Source organism: Pelmatolapia mariae, linkage group LG8 (genome assembly GCF_036321145.2).
Source record: "Pelmatolapia mariae isolate MD_Pm_ZW linkage group LG8, Pm_UMD_F_2, whole genome shotgun sequence".
Taxonomy (NCBI): domain Eukaryota; kingdom Metazoa; phylum Chordata; class Actinopteri; order Cichliformes; family Cichlidae; genus Pelmatolapia; species Pelmatolapia mariae.
Genome location: NC_086234.1, coordinates 27,956,538 through 27,978,997, shown reverse-complemented (window position 1 = coordinate 27,978,997; position 22,460 = coordinate 27,956,538). Strand labels below are relative to the sequence as shown.

Sequence of the window (22,460 nt, the reverse complement as noted above, 5' to 3'; positions counted from 1 at the left end):
TGTTCCTATTTTGCTATTTTAGTTAGAAGACCCAAATGCCATGTTGCAATACTATACTGCTATAGTAGCCAACGTTTCAAATGCAGGTTTGACAGGTTTGTGACTGTACACTTTATCCAGAACCTAGTGAGGGTTTACTCATGTTTATGTGGTTGTAGCTCAGTAGGTAGAGCAGGGCATCTACTGATCGGAAGGCTAGTGGTTCGATCCACTAACTGGCTCCTCCCATCTGCATGTTAAGAGTGTGATAGAGCACAGTGTTCTATAGAGCACTTTGAGTAATCCAGGAGAGCAGAAAAGTGCTATATAAGAATTAGTCCATTCACTGTCTGAACAGTCATGCTACTTTTGCACTATTATGTTCCAGCACATGTTGTTATTACATGGCTTGATTAAGGTACACATTAGGCTGACATTTGGGGCCAGAGCTGAAACTGTTCTGGGCCAGCACAGGGCCAGCAGTGTGTCTGCAACTGGCGCATGGCTGCACACAACTTAAACATGGCCCACATACCACAAAGAATGGCGGCCCTTTGTTGGCCCAGATCAGGTTTGCCAAAGGTAATCCACACATCTGCGCATTGTGTGGGTCAGACCCGGGCCATACCAATTTTGCTACGTGGGTTACAGAAAAATACTTTTGGTGACAAATAATTTATAATGGTGTGTGGGTCTGACAAACATGGAGCTCAGGGAAACACCCTTCATTTACTGAGGATTTATGGGATTTCAGCAAAGTGGGTTTCCCTCTGTCGTGATAAGCATAACTGGCTGCATCCATCTACTGTTTTCACAGTAGATGGATGCAGGCAGTTGATGTGGCACATATTTGACGTGGCGCTGTCACTTGGTGTTTCGCTCGCTCTGCGGTAGAGTATCACTTCCTGTTCCTGCTCAAACACAGTGGTGTTTCTGAGTAGCTTTTCTGCTTAGCAATTTAATTGAAATCTTTTGATACATCCCTTTTTCATAGTATAATCTTAACGTGCTTCATCTGAATCACCCTTTCTGTGTGCTCACTACCTAATTTATAGCCAAAGTATTCACTCACTGTCTCTTTACTGTTTCGCTAGCTTAGCTTAGCTCGTAGCTGACTCGTTAGCACCATGGCTACTTCACCTGTCCCTGTTGCACTTTCCTGCTCATTGTGTCAGATGTTTAGTTACTCCTCGGCCTCCTTTAGCAGTAATGATACCTGTAACAAATGTAGCATATTTGCAGCTCTGGAGGCCAGGATTACTGAATTGGAGACTCGGCTTCGCACCCTTCATTCACCCGTAGCTAGTCAGGCCCCTGTAGCTGGTGCAGCCGAAGATAGCGTAGGCCCCGCTAGCTGTTCCCCGGCAGACCCCAAGCAGCTGGGGAACGAGGGCGGTTGGGTGACGGTGAGGAGGAAGCATAGTCTTAAACTGAAGCCCCAGGTACACCACCAACCTGTTCATGTGTCTAACCGTTTTTCCCCACTCGGCGACACACCCGCCGGGGGTCAAACTCTGGTAATTGGTGATTCTGTTCTCAGACATGTGAAGCTAGAGACACCGGCAACCATAGTCAATTGCCTTCCAGGGGCCAGAGCAGGCGACATTGAAGGAAATTTAAAACTGCTGGCTAAGGGTAAACGTAAATACAGTAAGATCATAATTCACGTCGGCAGTAATGACACCCGGTTACGCCAATCGGAGGTCACTAAAATCAATATTGAATCGGTGTGCAACTTTGCCAAAACAATGTCGGACTCTGTAGTTTTCTCTGGTCCCCTCCCCAATCAGACCAGGAGTGACATGTTTAGCCGCATGTTCTCCTTAAATTGCTGGCTGTCTGAGTGGTGTCCCAGAAACGATGTGGGCTTCATAGATAATTGGCAAACCTTCTGGAGGAAACCTGGTCTTGTTAGGAGAGACGGCATCCATCCCACTTTGGATGGAGCAGCTCTCATTTCTAGAAATATGGACAAATTTATTAAACCCCCCAAAATCTGACTATCCAGAGTTGGGACCAGGAAGCAGAGTTGCAGTCTTACACGCCTCTCTGCAGCTTCTCTCCTCCCGCTACCCCCCCAAAAAACCATCTCCATTGAGACTGTGTCAGCTCCCAAACAGACAAAAAACAAACCAAAAACCAGCAATAAAAAACTTAAACATAAAAAATCAAAAAGAAAGAACAATACAGAATCCACATCTGAACCAAAGAGTAAAACAGTGAAATGTGGATTATTAAATATTAGGTCTCTCTCCTCCAAGTCTCTGTTAGTACATGACTTAATAATTGACCAACAAATCGATTTACTCTGCCTTACAGAAACCTGGTTGCAGCAGGATGATTATGTTAGTTTAAATGAATCAACACCCCCGAGTCATTCTAACTACCAGAAACCTCGAAGCACAGGCCGAGGGGGCGGTGTGGCAGCAATTTTTCACACCAGTCTATTAATTAACGAAAGACCAAGACAGACTTTTAATTCATTTGAAAGCCTGATGCTTAGCCTTGTCCAACCCAGCTGTAAAACTCAGAAACCAGTCTTACTTGTTATCATCTATCGTCCACCTGGGCCTTACACAGAGTTTCTCTCTGATTTCTCAGACTTTTTATCTGATTTAGTGCTCAACTCAGATAAAATAATTATTGTGGGTGATTTTAACATCCATGTAGATGCTAAAAATGACAGCCTCAAAATTGCATTTAATCTGTTATTAGACTCAATTGGCTTCTCTCAAAATGTAAAAGAACCCACCCACCACTTTAATCACACTCTAGATCTTGTTTTAACATATGGCATAGAAACTGAACATTTAACAGTGTTTCCTGAAAACCCTCTGCTGTCTGATCATTTCCTGATAACATTTACATTTACAATAATTGATTACACAGCAGTGGAGAGTAGACTTTATCAAACTAGATGTCTTTCTGATAGTGCTGTAACTAAGTTTAAGAATATAATCCACCCACTGTTATCATCTTCAATGCCCTGTACCAACATAGAGCAGGGCAGCTATCTGAACGCTACTCCAACAGAGGTCGATTATCTTGTTAATAATTTTACCTCCTCACTACGTACGACTCTGGATACTGTAGCTCCAGTGAAAACTAAGGTCTCAAATCAGAAGTACCTGACTCCGTGGTATAATTCTCAAACACGTAGCCTAAAGCAGATAACTCGTAAGCTGGAGAGGAAATGGCGTGTCACAAATTTAGAGGATCATCATTTAGCCTGGAGAAATAGTTTGCTGCTTTATAAGAAAGCCCTCCGCAAAGCCAGAACATCTTACTATTCGTCACTGATTGAAGAAAATAAGAACAACCCCAGGTTTCTCTTCAGCACTGTAGCCAGGCTGACAAAAAGTCAGAGCTCTACTGAGCCAACAATCCCTTTAACGTTAACTAGTAATGACTTCATGAACTTCTTCAGAAATAAAATTTTTATCATTAGAGAAAAAATTACCAATAATCATCCCACAGATGTAATATCGTCTACAGCTACTTTTAGTACCATTGATGTTAAGTTAGACTCTTTTTCTCCAATCGATCTTTCTGAGTTAACTTCAATAATTACTTCCTCCAAACCATCAACGTGTCTTTTAGACCCCATTCCTACAAAACTGCTCAAAGAAGTCCTGCCATTAATTAATTCTTCAATCTTAAATATGATCAATCTATCTCTAATAATTGGCTATGTACCACAGGCCTTCAAGGTGGCTGTAGTTAAACCCTTACTTAAAAAGCAATCTCTAGACCCAGCTGTCTTAGCTAATTATAGGCCAATCTCAAACCTTCCTTTCATATCAAAAATCCTTGAAAGAGTAGTTGTCAAACAGCTAACAGATCATCTGCAGAGGAATGGCTTATTTGAAGAGTTTCAGTCAGGTTTCAGAGCTCATCACAGCACAGAAACAGCTTTAGTGAAGGTTACAAATGATCTTCTTATGGCCTCTGACAGTGGACTCATCTCTGTGCTTGTCCTGCTAGACCTCAGTGCAGCGTTTGATACTGTCGACCATAATATCCTATTAGAGCGATTAGAACATGCTGTAGGTATTACAGGTACTGCACTGCAGTGGTTTGTATCATATCTATCTAATAGACTCCAATTTGTTCAAGTAAATGGAGAGTCTTCTTCACATGCTGAGGTTAATTATGGAGTTCCACAGGGTTCAGTGCTAGGACCAATTCTATTTACATTATACATGCTTCCCCTAGGCAGCATCATTAGAAGACATAGCATAAATTTTCACTGCTATGCAGATGATACGCAGCTCTATCTATCCATGAAGCCAGGTAACACACACCAATTAGTTAAACTGCAGGAATGTCTTAAAGACATAAAGACCTGGATGGCCGCTAACTTCCTGCTTCTTAATTCAGATAAAACTGAGGTTATTGTACTCGGCCCTGAAAATCTTAGAAATATGGTATCTAAGCAGATCCTTACTCTGGATGGCATTACCTTGGCCTCCAGTAATGCTGTGAGGAACCTTGGAGTCATTTTTGACCAGGACATGTCCTTCAAGGCACATATTAAACAAATATGTAAGACTGCTTTCTTCCATTTGCGCAACATCTCTAAAATTAGAAATATCCTGTCTCAGAGTGACGCTGAAAAACTAGTTCATGCCTTCATTACTTCCAGGCTGGACTACTGTAACTCATTATTATCAGGATGTCCTAAAAACTCCCTGAAAAGTCTTCAGTTAATCCAAAATGCTGCAGCAAGAGTACTGACAGGGACTAGAAAGAGAGAGCATATTTCTCCTGTTTTGGCTTCCCTTCATTGGCTTCCTGTTAAATCCAGAATTGAATTCAAAATCCTGCTCCTCACATACAAGGTCTTAAATAATCAGGCCCCATCTTATCTTAATGACCTTGTAGTACCATATCACCCTATTAGAGCACTTCGCTCTCGCTCTGCAGGCTTACTTGTTGTTCCTAGAGTATTTAAAAGTAGAATGGGAGGGAGAGCCTTCAGTTTTCAGGCCCCTCTTCTGTGGAACCAGCTTCCAGTTTGGATTCAGGAGACAGACACTATCTCTACTTTCAAGGTTAGGCTTAAAACTTTCCTTTTTGCTAAAGCATATAGTTAGGGCTGGACCAGGTGACCCTGAATCCTCCCTTAGTTATGCTGCAATAGACGTAGGCTGCCGGGGATTCCCATGATGCATTGAGTTTTTCCTTTCCAGTCACTTTCTCACTCACTATGTGTTAATAGACCTCTCTGCATCGAATCATATCTGTTATTAATCTCTGTCTCTCTTCCACAGCATGTCTTTCATCCTGTTTTCCTTCTTTCACCCCAACCGGTCGCAGCAGATGGCCGCCCCTCCCTGAGCCTGGTTCTGCCGGAGGTTTCTTCCTGTTAAAAGGGAGTTTTTCCTTCCCACTGTCGCCAAAGTGCTTGCTCATAGGGGGTCATATGATATGATTGTTGGGTTTTTCTCTGTATTTATTATTGTGCTATCTACTGTACAATATAAAGCGCCTTGAGGCGACTTTTGTTGTGATTTGGCGCTATATAAATAAAATTGAATTGAATTGAATTGAATTGAATTCGAAAGGTTGTCAGTTTTGGTTTATCTCCTTTAAGTGCACTGCTTTTGTTGCTGAGTTTGTACAGTTTAACAAAGATACATATGCCACCAGTGATGGCAAAAATTGTTTTCCAGGGCAGTGTGGGAACAGCTCCCAGTCTGTGGCATTGTCACACATAACTGCAATCGCCCGAGGTCGCCCCATTTTCCTGTGTGTGGTTTAGACACATGTGGGACATCCAGTCACTTGTAACATAGTTTACCAGTGTCTCTGAGTTTGCAGGTTCGTGCGACCTGTGTCATCCCAATAACAAAGTTTCAACAGCAGTGTTGTGGATTTTTCTTTGAAAAATTGCTTTTCATACTTTGTGTCAGGCCCCAGTGAATGTTTATAATACATAGTACAGTGTATGTGAGCAGGGTCAAGTTTGTCTGCATTTTGTGGTGCCCTACGTAGCGCTAGCTTATGCAAGGATTCCACAACACTGGCTGAGGTGCCTATAATTTGGTGTTGTTTCTGATGTGTACCACATGCACTGAGCCTTGTCTGTTCTTTGTGCACGCACTCCTCTCTGCGTAGGTACAGGAGCAATTTTGCCATTAAGTCCCACCCTAGGAGGTTTATGGGACACAACTCTGAACACACCACCTGGTTGTTTTAGTCAGAGGTATATGACCACCATCTTCCTTTGTGATTACAGTATAAGTAGTGCCACTGTCACAAAGAAAAGTTATTGGCTTACCTACAACCAGCAAAGTTAGGTTAGGTAGGTTCCTTCCTCTGACTTCTTCCATCTAGTCTTCCTTCCCACTTATCTTGATGATCATCATCTCTCCTGCCTTTTTTTTTTTTTCTTTCAGTGCAGTCCCATGCCCAATTTCCACCCCTATCCTTGCTTTGTCCTGACCTCTGCCTCTCCTCTGATTTCCCTGTTTAACATCAAAAAATTGATGGGGGAGATGAAGTTGTTGGCTTGGCAAAGGTTGTTTGCATTGCTACATAGTACACATGGAAAGGCAGTGGCTGTGTCATCTGCGGGCAGCTTAGTGCTAGCATTAGAGATTGTTGTGGGAGAAATAGATGCAATACGGAAAAAGCTTTTTGGTCTGGCTTTGGCTTACTACAGTTACTACCTATCTTACAAGTTTTTTGTTTTACGTTATTTTGTTTTGTTTTAAAATTGTGTATTTTATTTATTATGCTAGTTTCATATGAGCAACCCAGTGGCTTCTGACCATTGCTCCCGTGGGTCCCAGATCTGTCATTGAAGGTATTAACCTACCTGTACAGCACAGGGTTTTGTAGTGGTCCCTGACCATTTCTTACTCTCCAGTGTCCTGATGAGCAAACTATGGATTTGGTCACTCCCCCGGTACTTTCCTGCTGTCGGCCTGACCACACTTTATGATTGACAGCTCAGGGTATTACAGGAGTCCCAGACCTCCCCCGCCCCATGCACGGTATTGGTCAGCGTTGGCAGAAATTAACAGGAGAGTTGTTTAAATCTGCCTCGAAGGACCAAGGTGTTAGAAAAATTCCCTTATGAAGTGAGGCACACAGAGTAGTGAGTTCCAAGTTTATTTACTTGCAAGGAAGCAATAATATACACAGTGAACATCAATGCGACTACTCACCGGGGCAATCCCGTGAGTTTCAGTTATACACATCTTCCAACATTATCATGGGAACAGATTTGTGTGTGATGCTCTTACAGAGAATCAGAATCATGTACTAGTACATCACGTAGCTAACTGTGCTTTGGATAACAGATAGCAGAGGAGCCACAACAAGGCCTGAGAAAAGGACAGATAAGAGGGAGAGAGAGACAAAGAGGGAGAGACACGAGCCCAGAGTACAGCTGCTACTCTTTGCCTCTGCTTCCTGGGTACATTCTAGGTCAAGTGTGTCAGGCAGACCCAGGACATGCTGGAGACATCTCTCAGCTGGACAGCTGTGCTTTTATTTAAATTATTTAATAGTGGCATCAAAATGACCCTGAATGGTTTCATTAAGTACAAATAATATCTTTGTTAGGTTTAAAAGAAAGCAGTTTTTAGGTTTGATGTAACATCAAAATATATATTGACAAGGTCTTGATATATGCTCAATCATCCAGGTAAGAAAATCCCCCAAAATTGATTCTGTTAATCTGGGTGTGAAGTTTTCAGTGGTAGAAACGTTTTGTCACTCATCCAAGCAACTTCTTCAGTCTCAGTTGTCTAGGGCCTTGATATGATGTTCTTCTGCTTCCCTGTGGTCTGTATCTGTGGGAATGGTGTTCGCTTTGGGTTGTAGCACCCTGATAACACCCAGTTTGTGCTCCAGTGGATCTAAGGCCATGTCCACACTAATACGTTGTCATTTGAAAACGCATCTTTTTCTCTCTGTTTTGGCCTTCCATCCACACTGAGACAGCGTTTTCAGTCAAGGAAAAGGCAGCGTTTCGAAAACGCTCTCGGATTTTCGCATCGCAGTGTGGACAGTGAACACGGAGCCTTTTCGAAAACGATGACACATTTTAGTCATGTGATGCAGTCATGTGACCAATTAAACTAAGATAGCAGAGGCATTGCACAGCAGTTGTTTTGTTTGCTCTCAATCTATTAAAGATTAATATCAGTTTGTACATGCTCCAGATAGCTTTTCTTAAAATCCTTTAATTCTCACTCGCTTTTGCAACTTTGTACTTTTGTGTTACTCGCAGCAACAACTCCACCTCATTGTTAGTCCATTTAAAAAACTCAGTGCTTTTCCTCAACATTTTGCTGCGACATTTCAATGGGTAAAACTGGGAATCCATGGCAGACCCATGTTTCTGCCTGTAGTACTGACCCTTGTATGTGAAATATGTGGAATGAAGTGTTCACTCTGTGAATAGTACTCACTGAGTACTGACTTCACAGCCCATTGTTGGTCAGTGGTGCTAGGTTCAGTCATTATGAAAATGTAATGTTTATGAGGTTGGGAAAACCTGCATTCAGCTGAGACTAAAGAAGTCATGTGGATGAGTGACAAAACATTTCTCTCACTGAAAATGCCATGTCCACATGAACAGAATCAACTTTTTGGGATATACTGACAATAAACTCAGTCAGACAATCAGTACTTTACAGATTAATGCAACCAAAGTTAAGTTTCACTTAAGAAAAGACTGACTTTCATAAGTTGCTTGATTTTAAAACGTAACTACAAGCCATCATAAGCTACCTGCTAAGTGGTGGTTCTAAAACCACACAACTCACACACAAGCCTTGATTGTCCAACTTTCTCATTTATTTCTGAGAAAAGTTTCTACAGTCCAAAAGCGCTTTTGGACTGTCTGCTTTTTTACTCTTTCTATTTTTCCTTTATCTCCCCTTCTCTGTTTCTGCAGTGGCCTAAATGTAATCTGTTGTGTCTCCATCTCTCTGAGCACCTGAGCTGTCAACCGGTGAACACAAAGCTAGCTTCACCTTGTCAGTGCTGATTCATCCCTGCTCTGTCTCTGGTTGTTTGGCAGCCAGTCAACCTTGGCCAAACATGCTACAGAGACTGGTAAAGAGCTTCCGCCAGGGCTTGCTGCGGCTCAGCTTGCCACCTCAACATGGCGACAGCTTAAGCCTACTTTCTATCCAAGTAGTAGCCAAAGAAAAAGATTAACCTACCCTAATCCCTTCTCCCCATCTTACAATACACAATAAATGTATGAACTGGAGCCTATTTCAGCTGCCATAGGGTGAGAGGTGGGGTACATCCTGGACAGGTCGTCAGTCTATCACAGGGCTGAAAGATGAACTTGCCTTTTAATAAATTTTAATGTTGCCATGTATTATGACTAATACACAGTTAAAGGGAATTTAATTGACCTCCAAAGATAAATTTTAATTAATGACAGCGTGAGGCTATGTGCGATGGACTGAAGGAATCACAGTTATTAAAAAGGCACTATTAATTGAATATTTACTCTGCCATAGATGAGCTGCAATTATGTGAAGAGATTTAATGAATTTAATCACTTTGTTGCCCCAGAGGTGGAGAAAAAGCGATTATGGAGTGCTGTCTCTCTCTCAGTGTTTCCTGCACATTTATGAATAGTTCTTATGCAACAGGATTAAATGTATTTTGTTCCTCTTTATCCTTTGGCTATTTTTCAGGTTAAATGTCTGATGGAATATATTAACATGATGGAATCTGTGACTCTCCTCACATTTTGTAATGCTGGGCTTTCTCCTGCTTTTGTTCTGACACTTGATGTCAGGTATATTCATGTGCATCAGTGTCAGATTTGATAAGAAGACTGATATTTTGTACACTTTATAAGTTTTGTGAAGTGCAAGTCTCAATTGTGGAATTAAAGCTTTTAATGCTTTAATGCCATTTGTATTGGTAAATGTGCTGCATGTTTTTTGTGACAATCTATGACCCTTCTGAATGTATTGGGATCATTTTTGCCCCATAACTTATAAATAAAAGATGTTAACATAAAAATATTACCAAAGCCCAAGATGTTGGAAACAACTTTTTCCACACGTCTGAACAACACTGAGATTTGTTTCGAAACTAAAAGTTGAAAAGATCATAGAAAAGTGTGTTTTAAAAGAAAACAATCAGTGGGTAAACTTGAACCTGCAATTAGTTGAAATTTGATTAAGTTCAAATTTTCTTAGTAGCCTGAGAAAACAAAGCCTTTCAGTTTTTAAGTAAAATTTAGAAATAAGTAAAAGCTATAACTGGAACAAAAAGAAAAGCCCAGAAAACAACATCCATGGAAGCTGGTGCTTCATGGGAGGTCGTAATAACAGCTTTCAGAAACAACATATGGAACTTCTTTCGGGAACAGTTTCTGAAATTGTAATGTAAATTTTAGTTTTAATGTTAGTGCTGCTGCAATACCATGTAGTGGACTCATTGACTGATGGTACTTCCAATGCCCAAATGTATTTAATCGCTGTTATTCAAACACTGAATAGCTTGCACATTTAAGTAATGATTCTTTGACTCCCCTTTTTATTTAGTCTGGTAGAAGACAGATGGCTGTTTTCATGCAATTGGCTTCTCAGTGCACTAAAACAGATATATAAAAAAGACATTCGCTGAGATTGATTATACTCAGCTTTGCTATTGAGCAGCTTCGATTACGTTCCATCATTTGAAAAAACTCGCCTTAAACTTAAAGTGTTCTATTATTTTTTATGTAATTAGAGATTATGGAACAATACCAATATTTCAAAAATGTATTAATTTAACAAATATTATTCTCAGCAAAATGTAATTACACTTGAAAAGAAAAATACTGATATTCAATATTGAAAGATAGATTAGTAACACTGTATAATATTGACCGTGACTAAGGGTATAATTAACCTTAATTAAATATATTTTTATTTTATTTGTATTTTATTTGAAACTCCAATGTAATTTAAGTTACCTACAAAAACCCAAAGGTAGGCATGCTATGATAGAGGGTAACAAATTAGGTTACACAAGAAAAGAAATAAAAATACTGTAAGTGAATCTGAATAGTCTTCAATTAATTTTAAATAATGTGTAAGTTATTTTAGTTAATGCATTTTTAAGTGTTACATAACAGGTATTTTACAGGAAAGAAGGTGCAAATTATGCAAGGTGCAAGTTTAAGTACTGTGTAAGTAATTGTAAGTACTGCATATAATCATGTATTTTACAGACAAGAATAAATAATTATATTAAAAGTAAATACACATGTGATTTTAGGTAGTGTGTAATTAATCTTGCTGTTATATTCTACAGGAAAAGAAACAGTCCTTTCCTAAATATATAATATAATTATAAGATGACATAGGCTTGCAAATTTTGATACTAATGATGTATTTGGGTTTTTGGGGGGATGGTGATGGAGAAAAGTCCTTATAAAATTTACATTTGTAAAATAACACTGAATAATAGACAACTGAATAATAGAGCACCTATGCACATCAGCATAATGAATATTAATTAAATATATAAAAATATAAAGGTGCAAAAAGGCAAGATTAATCCACTTCATAACATGGCCTGTGCCCTGAAAAGTACAGTGTATTTTCGATGTACAATGGGAAATATTGCTTGTTTTTTTGCAAAATTCCCTTGAAATTACACACTACTTAAAGTTACTTACGCAGTACTTAAGCATACTTTGGGGAACTCCTGATTTAATATTGAGTTGTGCAAATCTCAAACTAATTAAAACATTAAAACTTCTGCCCTTTAGATATGATGAGAGCCAATCACAAACCTGTGCTCTTAAACCAACAGAATTCCTTGAATTAGAATGCTATGATTAGAACTGAATCCTGATTTATTTTGTTTGCATAACTTCCTCTAATTCTGAAAAAATTAAGACTTCTAGCAGCAACTATCAAAACCACATCAGGTAGAAAACAAGCTTGCTTTCCAGCATTAAATTCAGCCCAGTTTGCAGTAATTGTGTGATGCACACCTTAGCACATCATGTTTGCATGATTCCTTTAGATGCTATCCTCTCAAAATTTTGCATCTTAAAAGGTAAATACCTAGAAATACATATGCAATAAGGCCATTAGCGCTGTTCGATAGGACGATATATATCGGATGATGATATGAAAACATCTATCGTTTCATATTACACTATCGTTTGTTTTGTGGTGTCGTAAAATAAGCTGTTTACTAGAATATTTTTTCATTGTTTTGATGGTCACTGTAATAGCAATATTATTTTCTTAAAGTTCTTGCTAGTATATATTTAAAATAACCACATTTAAAATATATTTAAAACAACCACAGAAATAAACAAGCCATCTGCTTGTTTATCTTCCACATAACCCTTTTAGAATAAAGCTCAAGATTCTGTTGAGACTTTTCAAAATAAATTAAAATGATGTACATTATTCTCAAACATCAAATTTCACAATATGCATCAAGCAAATTACCTCAAATAAAATCACAAGGTAACTATAAATGGCGTTTCAGTCACCACGTGGATGCAGGCACAGAGAGTACCAGCATGGCCAGTGAAGATGAGGCAGAACCAGGTAGTTCCAAACAGAAGGACCAGTCAAAACAAATCGAGGATCTTATTCCTAAATGAGGTAGCCCCTCTGTAGCATGGACGTGGTTTGGCTATGAAAAGTCTGACACAGACCAGAAGACTGTACTATGCAAATTATGCTGCCAAGCGGTCCCCACCTCAGACTCAAACACGGCAAACCTCTTCAACCACCTACACAAGAATCATGTGAAAGAGTAAGGAGAGAGTTTACGAATGGGAAGCGAAAAAGAGCCGTCAGGTGCTCAAAATGAACGTTAGACTCAAAAGTTAGTACAGGCTTCCCCGCAGAACGCCGTGTAATAAATACAAAGAAAATGGCGTCCGTTACCAATTACCTCTAAAAATGTATAGTTTCATGCATCGGTCAAAACACTCGGCTCCAGGTACACGATGCCCAACTGAAAACACTTCACACAAGTCGAGTTGCCTGAGATTCACTGAATTTACAGAAAATGCACTATTTTATGATATATACCGTTATTGGGATAAGAAATGTCATATCGGGATATGAGATTTTGGTCATATCGCACAGCCCTAAAGGCCATTTAGAAAAATAACTGTCATTGCCTTTGAAACTATGTCTCTTTATTTAGTTTTGTAATGCCAAAAGACGGGTTTTGTGCTGGCATATGCAATAAATAAACTCTGAGTTGTCAGAGAGCTTTCTCACATGGTCTCTTTACACTGCAAGTGGAATTCTTTGACTTTGACATAGAAAAACACTTGTATTTAGCACTATAAAGGGGAGACACGGCTATGTGACTTAGGTGCAGTATCAAATTGGACTAAATTAATGGGCGTAAGTCATGTATAGTCTATGCCACTTCTGGCATTTAGCTCTTTGATCTATGTTAGTAGCCCAGCACTGAAGTTCAAGGAACACTGGACTTGGATTATAGTTCAAAGTATAATTAAATTTAACACTATAATTAAACATATTCCCCATGCATATATTATTCTTCGTCCTTATATGCAGTTTTTCCTATCCAGGTTTGCCTTCAGCCTCAATAGACTGCTGCAATGTCTCTGTGTTTCCTCCTTGTGACTAAAGCTATCAGATTAAAGAAGTGTGTGCTTGCTAGTTGTCTTTTTGAGGTGTTTGGGTGGTAAAGCAAGCTGGTGAGTGCAAAGGGTGTGTACAGCAGCATATGGTGGTATGATTCATAGAGAACTGGGTCAGAGTTGGCAATTCCTCAGTGGTCTAGCAGACCCATAGCACAGACATACAGGGCGAGAGAAAACTGTGAATATGAGAAATAGCACTGCCTCCATTTTTGCTTTACAAATAGCTATGAAAGCATTGTTAAAAGGAAAAAAAGGAGTAAGAAAAGCCTTTACAAGGCTGAAAATTTTAGACAAAAAATTTTAGTCGCATTATTTGGGTTAGATCCTGTCCTGCCTGCAGCCCTCATTCATTTCTATGTCCTAAAAAATCTCTCTCGTGCCAGGGCTCATAGTCATGTCTCAAGAGAGGAAACTGTGTAAAGTTATGTTCTTTGTTCGATTTAGGGGCTCAAGTAACACATGGGGATTTTGATGATGGCACAGCCCTTAAACTAAATTATCATCTTTTTTGCAACATTGAATGAAAGCAAAACAGACTAGAACATCCATCATGTGGGAAAATGCTTTAAATTGTGTTGAAAATAGAAGAAAATTAGTGTTGTATGAAATAGCGCATGCTTTACAAGGTTCTTATGATCGATAATTTTATTTGAAAGCTAAATACATTTTGTAGAAGGTGTAATCTTCCCCTTTGCTTAAACTGAGGTCTATTATGTCAACCACAACATAAAATGGAGGAAATGTCAGTTGTAACAGTATAAAGTTAGCTTTTTTAAAACAGCTTGAATTTATTGCTGCCTTCTGTGAAGTGGGTGATATATATTTATTAACTGTTTAGTACTTAAAAACATTTCTGGGCAAAGGAATGTCAGAAACAACGCCTGGCGTATCTCATGTTGACCCAGGTTCAGTTAAATGGAAGAAAATTGATACAAATCCTAAAATACACACACGGTTTCAATAAAAGGTTTCAATAAGTATGAAATCGCACCTTCTTAATTATATTTAAAATATCTTGTCCATATCTTGAAATCAAAGATGTGGATTTTCGTAAACTCTAAAGTAATAATAACAATACTGTTTATGTGATTAGTTGACGGAAAGCTTATTTAATGTAACCTCATTTTCACTGCACTAGGAAAGCATTATTTTAAGAGACGTATTTATACTATACAAATACTATAACTGGGTTATTGGCTTCATGATAATTCTTAAAAATGCTACCCGTGTAAGATGCATGGGTCTATTCAAACCAAATTAGGCTGCTATAATTGATGAGGTTAAGCTAGTGCCTGTTGGGACTCTCTGTGAATTGTTATTGCTGGTGAAGACAAATTACTTAACCTAACAAAAATTTAGTTATGCAAGTCCATACTTAAAGTACTGGCGGGCCTATCACACCAACATCCCTTCCAAATACAGCATGGGTACCTTTTCAGGGTGTACAAATGTTATTTTGGAGTAGACTTGCACCTGGAATAGATGGATTTTTACACGACTGAAGGAACAGACACATATGTCTAACAACTTTTAATTAAGTGATGTAAGAGTTAATTCAAGAGCAGAAATCTTCCTTTAAAATTTGCACAAGCAGAATTTGAGGTTATATACTTTAACTCTGGGAAAGCAACCTTTGTAAAGTGCAAAAGTGGTTTATCAAGATCATATTAGGATTTTAAACTGATCATTTGATTATACCAAAAAGTTATATCTAACCATCATTGGCTTAAGTTTGAAATATTTTTCCCAAATTTACTGCTGTGATATGGAAAACCAATAACTAGAATATCCCTTAAAATAAGGAAAATAACTTCAGCTTTTCTTGCTGATTCTAATTACTTCCCCTTAAATGACAGGACTAGGGAAAAGATTTTGGTATCGTATGTGAGTTAATTATTTAACATGTTCATTAATTTTAATTTTACAGAATAAAACCTAAATGTAGGCGAATTAATACACATTACAGTTTTTCTAAACGGTGCCCATTTTTGTTGTGACACCTTTGCGTGTGGCTTGCATAACTTGCATTTGAATCTACATGTTTTTCACTACTTATCTGTCATCCATCACAGCGGTTGACAGTCAGCCTGAGGCCCCCACTACACATCCGTCAGGATGGACAAGATAGATGAAAGTCTACCTGCTCCATCACTCCACTTCACCACTCACACACTCCCTTTTTCTCCACTTGTTCTCTTCTCTCCATAATCCCATATTCTCATCAGTCATTTTACTCCAGTCTCTAGGGCGTTCTTTGATGGAAGAATGATGATAATCCTGTTTATATGGGCCTGCTCTTTCTGTTGGGAGCGATAGATAAGAGGGAGTCATTTTTCCCAATATCATCTATTTTAGTGTGAATCCTACTCCTAGTATTTATAAGATAGTGTCTTACAAAACAGATATAGCTCAGCACTTAGTCCTCAGATGCAATACTGCATTATGTAGGTAAATTGAAATGTAGGAAAGAATGAAAGAAAGAAAAGTAAATTTTTCTGTTCTGCAGATGTGCGCAAGTATTAAGTTATATTAATAATGTTTTTAATATTATATTATTAATAACAGTAAATAAATTCATTTGCTGTTTGCCAGAAGGATTCTGACTTAAGACTGTCATTGTACATATGTGGGGGAAAAAATCATGAGGAACAAGTAAAAAAAAAACAGTTCTGTCATCAAAATAAACACTGTAAGAAATATATAGCTCCAGCTATACAATAGCAATGGAAAGTCATTTTTGATGTGTTATGATGTTAATAATTTAGTCATGTATTTGTGGTTTAAATGAAGATGTGGACAAATTCAGATGATTTGTTGTTGTGTAATCTGGCCTAGCAATGACCTCTCAACGACCTTTGCTGTTGACCTTGATCATGTGACTTGCCGCAGTTGCCCTTGCAATCACGTTCATATAACGCCAGTAAACTGATGCTACTGAAGCCAAATGGTTAAGAGTTGTAAGTTAAGAGTTCTTGTTAATAGAGTAACATTTAGCTGCCAGATTACTTGATTAGGTTTAGAAAAAATATTATGCCCAGTTTTTTGGTTTAAACATGCACCCTTCCTCAATGTTAACTATGCGTTTGAATCATATGTTTGATACACTTCAGGAAAAGTTTCAGGTTTGTATATATGTACATATTTTTTTAGATTTGGCTTGCAATACTGGTAACATAATGATGCATTTGGTAATGCTATTGGAGCTGGTAGAGATACACTTAAGGGATGGACACAGTGCCACTACTGTAGCACTACTGTAATGCTTTGCTTCCCATTTCCCACAATAACATGTTAACACAAGATATTTTTATTATTTATCCTGGAGTCACTTGAGTTTTGAGACATTTAATAAAACATTTTGTCAGTTCGGTAGTTTACTATTTTATAAGGTATAAAGGCGACACAAATTGAAATATATTGCAGCAGCTCTCCAAATTCAGCTGAATGTGTTCATCTTTATAAGCTGCTACTGAGATTCATGATGCCTTATTGCTTTATCTCTGGCAGTGCTTTACCATAACTGAAAATGTATGTGTTACGGTTCCCTAAGAGCACATCCAGTTAGGTGTTATCTACCTTTATTGCGCCGCCTGTTCTCTTTCTGGCTTGGTCAGGAACAAAAAAAGTGAACCATAATTACTGTATTGTGAATGTAAATTTTAATAAAGAAATACTATAAAAACAAAGCAAAAAACAGTGGATAGACAGAAAAAAGTGGTGGCTTTGTCAGTGTCACCTTTTCAGGGCAAGACAGAAGCAGTCAGCTTAATTAAGATGTGGATAACTGTTGCACTAATCAACACGCTTTTTGCCCTCCCTCCATCTCACCTCCTCCTGTTCTCTCATTTTATCTGTGTTTGTTCTAATGATCTTAGCTCAGGCCATTATGGCAGACAGTAAGTTAATGAACAGTAAATGGGAGAGGAAAATGGTATTAATCATCTCTGTGCCCACCTTGTGCTCTATTATCATTTGGCTCCTTTCATCTAGGACTTCCCCCACCTTGCCTACTCTCTCAGTGCCTAATGCTTAATGGTTCCTAGTGGTCACTGGACGGTTCTTGGACTTTCATCCTACCGACTGAGGTCCTTGACAAAATGAGCGGTAGACTTTTTGTCATATCTCAAACATCCCTTTTCCACTCAATACCCTTTCTTATTGGTTTTAAAGTGTACCATGTCGACCAATCAAAAAAATATATGGCAACATGTGGCATTTGGTTGTTTAGAAAGAGTGGGAAGTTTTAGGAGTAATGGTGGCGAGAAGAAGCGAGCGAAAGAGAGAGCGAATTTTGAGATGTGAGAGATTTGTGACGTTTAGCGTGTTTGGAGTCTATAGTTATTGTGTGTTGTCTTGTGTAGTTGGTGTGTAGTGTAGTCGTTTTTTTGTTTTGTGTGCCAGTTATAAAGCCACCAAAGGCAGTTTGCAATGTAAATGCCATCTCTAGGCGAAAAACAGGCCTGCAGGGTTTAGGTCTGTGGTGTTCTCCTCTGTCTTACAGTGGACAGAAATTATTTTTTGGAGTGGCACAAATAATTTGTGTGACTTCTTATTTGATGCAGAACACTTGATTGTTCTGTAAATAGTTTTAAATGGTTATGTAAAAATGTCTGAGGCCCTGGCTGCATTTTCAGGTAAATAGTTCCATATAACTTTGTTGTTTGCAAAAATTGTGCATAGGTTTTTAAAATGTACAATTTTGATTTGCATTTCAAGTTATGAAAATGATTTGTTAAACATGTTTGTGGTTTTTACAGTAAAAAACATAACTTTTTTCTACTCTGATTTAGAGCTGGGCGATAGAACAATAACGATATGTATTGCGAAATAACTTTTTCTCGATAGAAAAATTAAACTATTGCGATAGGCCTCATCTCTCTTGTCCTCTTAAAAAAAAAAAAAGAACAGCCAATCCAAATTAAGTAGCGCAGAGCCGAACCAATCACAGCCGCAGCGTCACGTCACGTGACTTGTTACATACAGCACAAGTGCCAAGGTGCACATGTGTATTTGTTTTTGCAGCCGGGCCGCCCGGGTAATGGAGGAAATGAGTGTGCCGACTAGAGAAAAATCAACCGAGAGCGTGAGCGAAGGTTACCGAAGAAAAAACCGATGATGGTTCCAATGCCGGAGAGATTGTCGAACGGAAGAGCCATAGAAGTTCCGTAGTGTGAAGGTATTTCGGCTATTTCAAGTCTGACGAAAAACAGAGTAACGCGCACTGTAAATTGTGCTGAAAGCAAGTCTGGAAATACAATAAACCGGTGCTCAATCTCTGACTGAAAGCGCTAATTCGTCATTCGGCTTTTGTCAGACTAAAGTAACTGTTAAAACTGTTTGAAAAGCTAAGCTATACAAAAAGGAAAGATTGAGAATTTCCTTTTAGTTCTCAGTTTATTTGATATTGACAAAAGTTAGTCAATTTTGTCTGTTCTTCTGTAAAATGAACTAAGATTTATTTTTAGAATTAAAATTTTGTTTCTAAGTGGAATTGACAATTCAGTAGTCTGTTTTGTTTGTTCTATTTTGAAACTTAAACGCTTTAGCGGCTGCCTTTTGTGTAGTTTGCAATATTTGCCTTTATTTATCTGATACTGAAGTCTCATGTTCCTCAAGTACATCTACCCTGTTGAACTTATTATGGGAAATAAATATTTAAATCAAAACAAGCTGCAGATTATTTCACATTTTACTCGTGAGCAACGGCACATTTAAATCTTACAAATATAGTTATTTGGCTTATATCGTGATATATATCGTTATCGCCTGAAATGAAAAAAACAGATCGTGATATGAAAAAATCTTATATCGCCCAGCTCTACTCTGATTTTATGTTTTTCTTGTCTGAATTTAGATCAACTGTGCCAATACAGTATGTATGCAGCTTTAGATATGGTGTCAACTATGCTAGATGAGACAAGTGCTGTAAAATTGAAGGCCATACCTCTCTCCAATGACACAGTTCCAAGGCACATATGTGATATTTCAAGTGACATTGAAGAACAACTCATTGATGCGCTGAAGGACAAACATTTCGCCTTACAAGTGAATAAGGGCTACAAACAGCAATAAAGACTGTCTGTTAATTGCTTATGTTCACTTTATCCCTGTGTGAGGTTTTTTTTGTTTAGCAAGTATGTACAAAGTACAGCAACAGCTGATGAGCTCTTTAAGCTTCTTGACTGTTATCCTACAGAACATGACATTGAATAGTGGAACTGTAATCATTTGCATGGATGGTGCACAAACTATGGCAGGGAAGAAGAAGGGGTTGGAGGCACTTCTCAAGAGTCTCACCAAATGGGCAATGGGTAGCAATAAAAACAGCTTATGGAATAATAGCACAGAAACTACCAGTGGCATTTCTAAATTGCGGTGACATCAGTGACCATCTTCTAGTTTTTACAGTATGTAATGGTGAGCTCAGCTTCAAAGTTATGCGACTTTTCACTCAAAGTTTACAACATATGGAGGACACAAGAACAAGCGCGTTCCTCATCACGGCAGAAAACCAAAGAAAATAATCCTGAACTGCACTATACGGCTGCCACACCCCATGCACCCCAAAATGGCAGTGGCATGTTCAATGACCATTACACTATTGTAAATCGCACACACTAGCTAACCCAGGGCTACAACAGGAATTACAAGATTAATAATTTGCACCATATAAAGAATACAGAAAAGTAAGAACAGAGGAAAAATAAATGGTAAATGGCCTGCATTTGTATAGCGCTTTACTTAGTCCTTAAGAACCCCAAAGCGCTTTACACTACATTCAGTCATTCACCCATTCACAAACACATTCACACACTGGTGATGGCAAGCTACATTGTAGCCACAGCTGCCCTGGGGCGCACTGACAGAAACAATAAATGCTTTTAAAAACAATTTAATGACAATAACAACTGGGTTGAAATATATCAGAAACAAGATGCCAGTGGTGCATATGATGAATTCCTTAGAATATTTGCATTATTGTATAATACAAACTGTCCAGTGATGTAATATAGTTGAAAGCATAAATATATGAATTGTCCATGGATAACAAACGGTCTGCAAAATGTAATTCAATGTTCCTCACAGCTGCTGATGAAAATTAAGTTTTTGAAATTGTTAAAAAAAATTGTAAAATAAGAAATCCTTGACTTGTAATGAGATTGATATGATGGTGGTTAAAAGAGTCACTGAGGCCATTTTAATCCCATTTACATACTTCTGTAATTTATTATTTCAAATTAGTATCTTTCCAGACAGAATGAAAATATCAAAAGTTAGATGTCTATACAAATCTGACAACAAACACAGTTTCACAAACTACAGAACTGTTTCTTTATTACAACAATTCTCAGTACAGGTTCAGATCAAGCAGATCAGCATCTTTGGCACTAATAGATTGAATAAAATATATCACAAAATTCCATAGACAGAAAGCAATGTGTGGCTGGGTTATTCATAGACTTAAGAAACAGGGAGCAGTTTGTGAAATTAAATAGTTGTTGCTCCTTATGTATGGGCATTGCTTGTGGTGTACAGCAGGGGTCACTTTTGGGCCCAAAATTCTTTAACTTACACATCAATGGCATTTGTAAAGTGTCCAAATTGTTAGAAATGGTACTGTTTGCTGATTACATTTTGAAACATTTTCTGCTCTAGTGATGACATGCAACATTTATTAGATGAGATGACTAATGAAATACTTAAATTGAAGTTTTGGCTTTATAAAAAAAATTATCATTAAATTTAAATAAAATAAAAATTATGTTGTTTGGAAATAATTAAATAAAAATGTAAAGATTTAGAAAAATAGTGTTGATATTGAAAGGGTCAATGGAAATAGATTTCATGGAGTGATAATAGATGAAAGACTGGAGAGAAGACATAAGTAATATTCATTCCAATGTATCAATAAGCACTGGAATGCTAAACAAAGCAAAGCAGGTATTAGACTGTACATCACTTCATATTCTCTACTGTTTACTGGTTTCACATTAATCAAGGTATTGTGCAGAGGTCTGGGGCAATAACTATAAAAGCACATTGCATTCACTTTTCATTCTTAAAAAAGCACTTTGCATCATCCACAATGCAGGTTATAAGGATCATAGAAACTCACTCTTGCAGCCTGCTATATTGAAATCTGAATTCCAAACAGGACAAATTCTGTTCAGAGCAAAACATAATGAACTCCCAGGTAATATTCAGAGCAGGTTTTTTGTTTGTTTGTTTTTTTTTACTGAAGGAAGGTGTAATTTAAGGGGTTTTTTGTAACCTGAAAAAGGGATTTGTTGCACATTTGCACATTTCTGTGCATGGAGTGAAACTGTAGTTTGAGTGTAAGGTTGAAGCAATGTCCAAACATAAACTCAGAAAGAGATATAAAGATATGATCTTCACGAGTTATAAAGAGAAAAAGATAAAAGTCAGGGAATGTCTTTGTTTAGGAAGTTTTATTCAAGCTTATTTGGATTGTACAATTACCTTTTCAACACTGGAGGTATTGGTTTTGTTGTGTAGAGGCAAAGTTAAAGACTCACATAAACATAATGCTATGATAATAATTTATACTTTTTGTGGTGTATATATTATATTAGAAATAGGTTCATTATTATTACTGCAGGTTATATAAGTAAGGAAGCTGAATAAATATTAACTCATAACTTATTTCGAAGGGGTGGCACTAAATAAGTGTGCACTTCTTCCCACTTCTTTTTGATATGTAACTAAGTCAGAAAAGGTGAAGCGAAATTGAAATGTATTTTATATAGCATTTCTTTCTTTTCTTTGCTGAATTAACTTGTATGTATATGTTGAGCTTATTTGTTTCACACTTGCAGATGAGAGTAAAACA

General features: G+C 37.9%; 1 protein-coding gene and 1 long non-coding RNA gene across 2 annotated transcripts in view; both read left to right on the top strand.

The window, feature by feature from the left end:
• Positions 1–22,460, top strand: part of ca10a (carbonic anhydrase Xa) — a 338,819-nt gene that overhangs the window by 158,567 nt on the left and 157,792 nt on the right. The window lies entirely within an intron of this gene.
• Positions 3,700–5,528, top strand: LOC135933521 (uncharacterized). The gene is made up of 2 exons (XR_010573787.1): positions 3,700–5,033; positions 5,253–5,528. It is a non-coding gene; the product is annotated as an uncharacterized LOC135933521 (long non-coding RNA).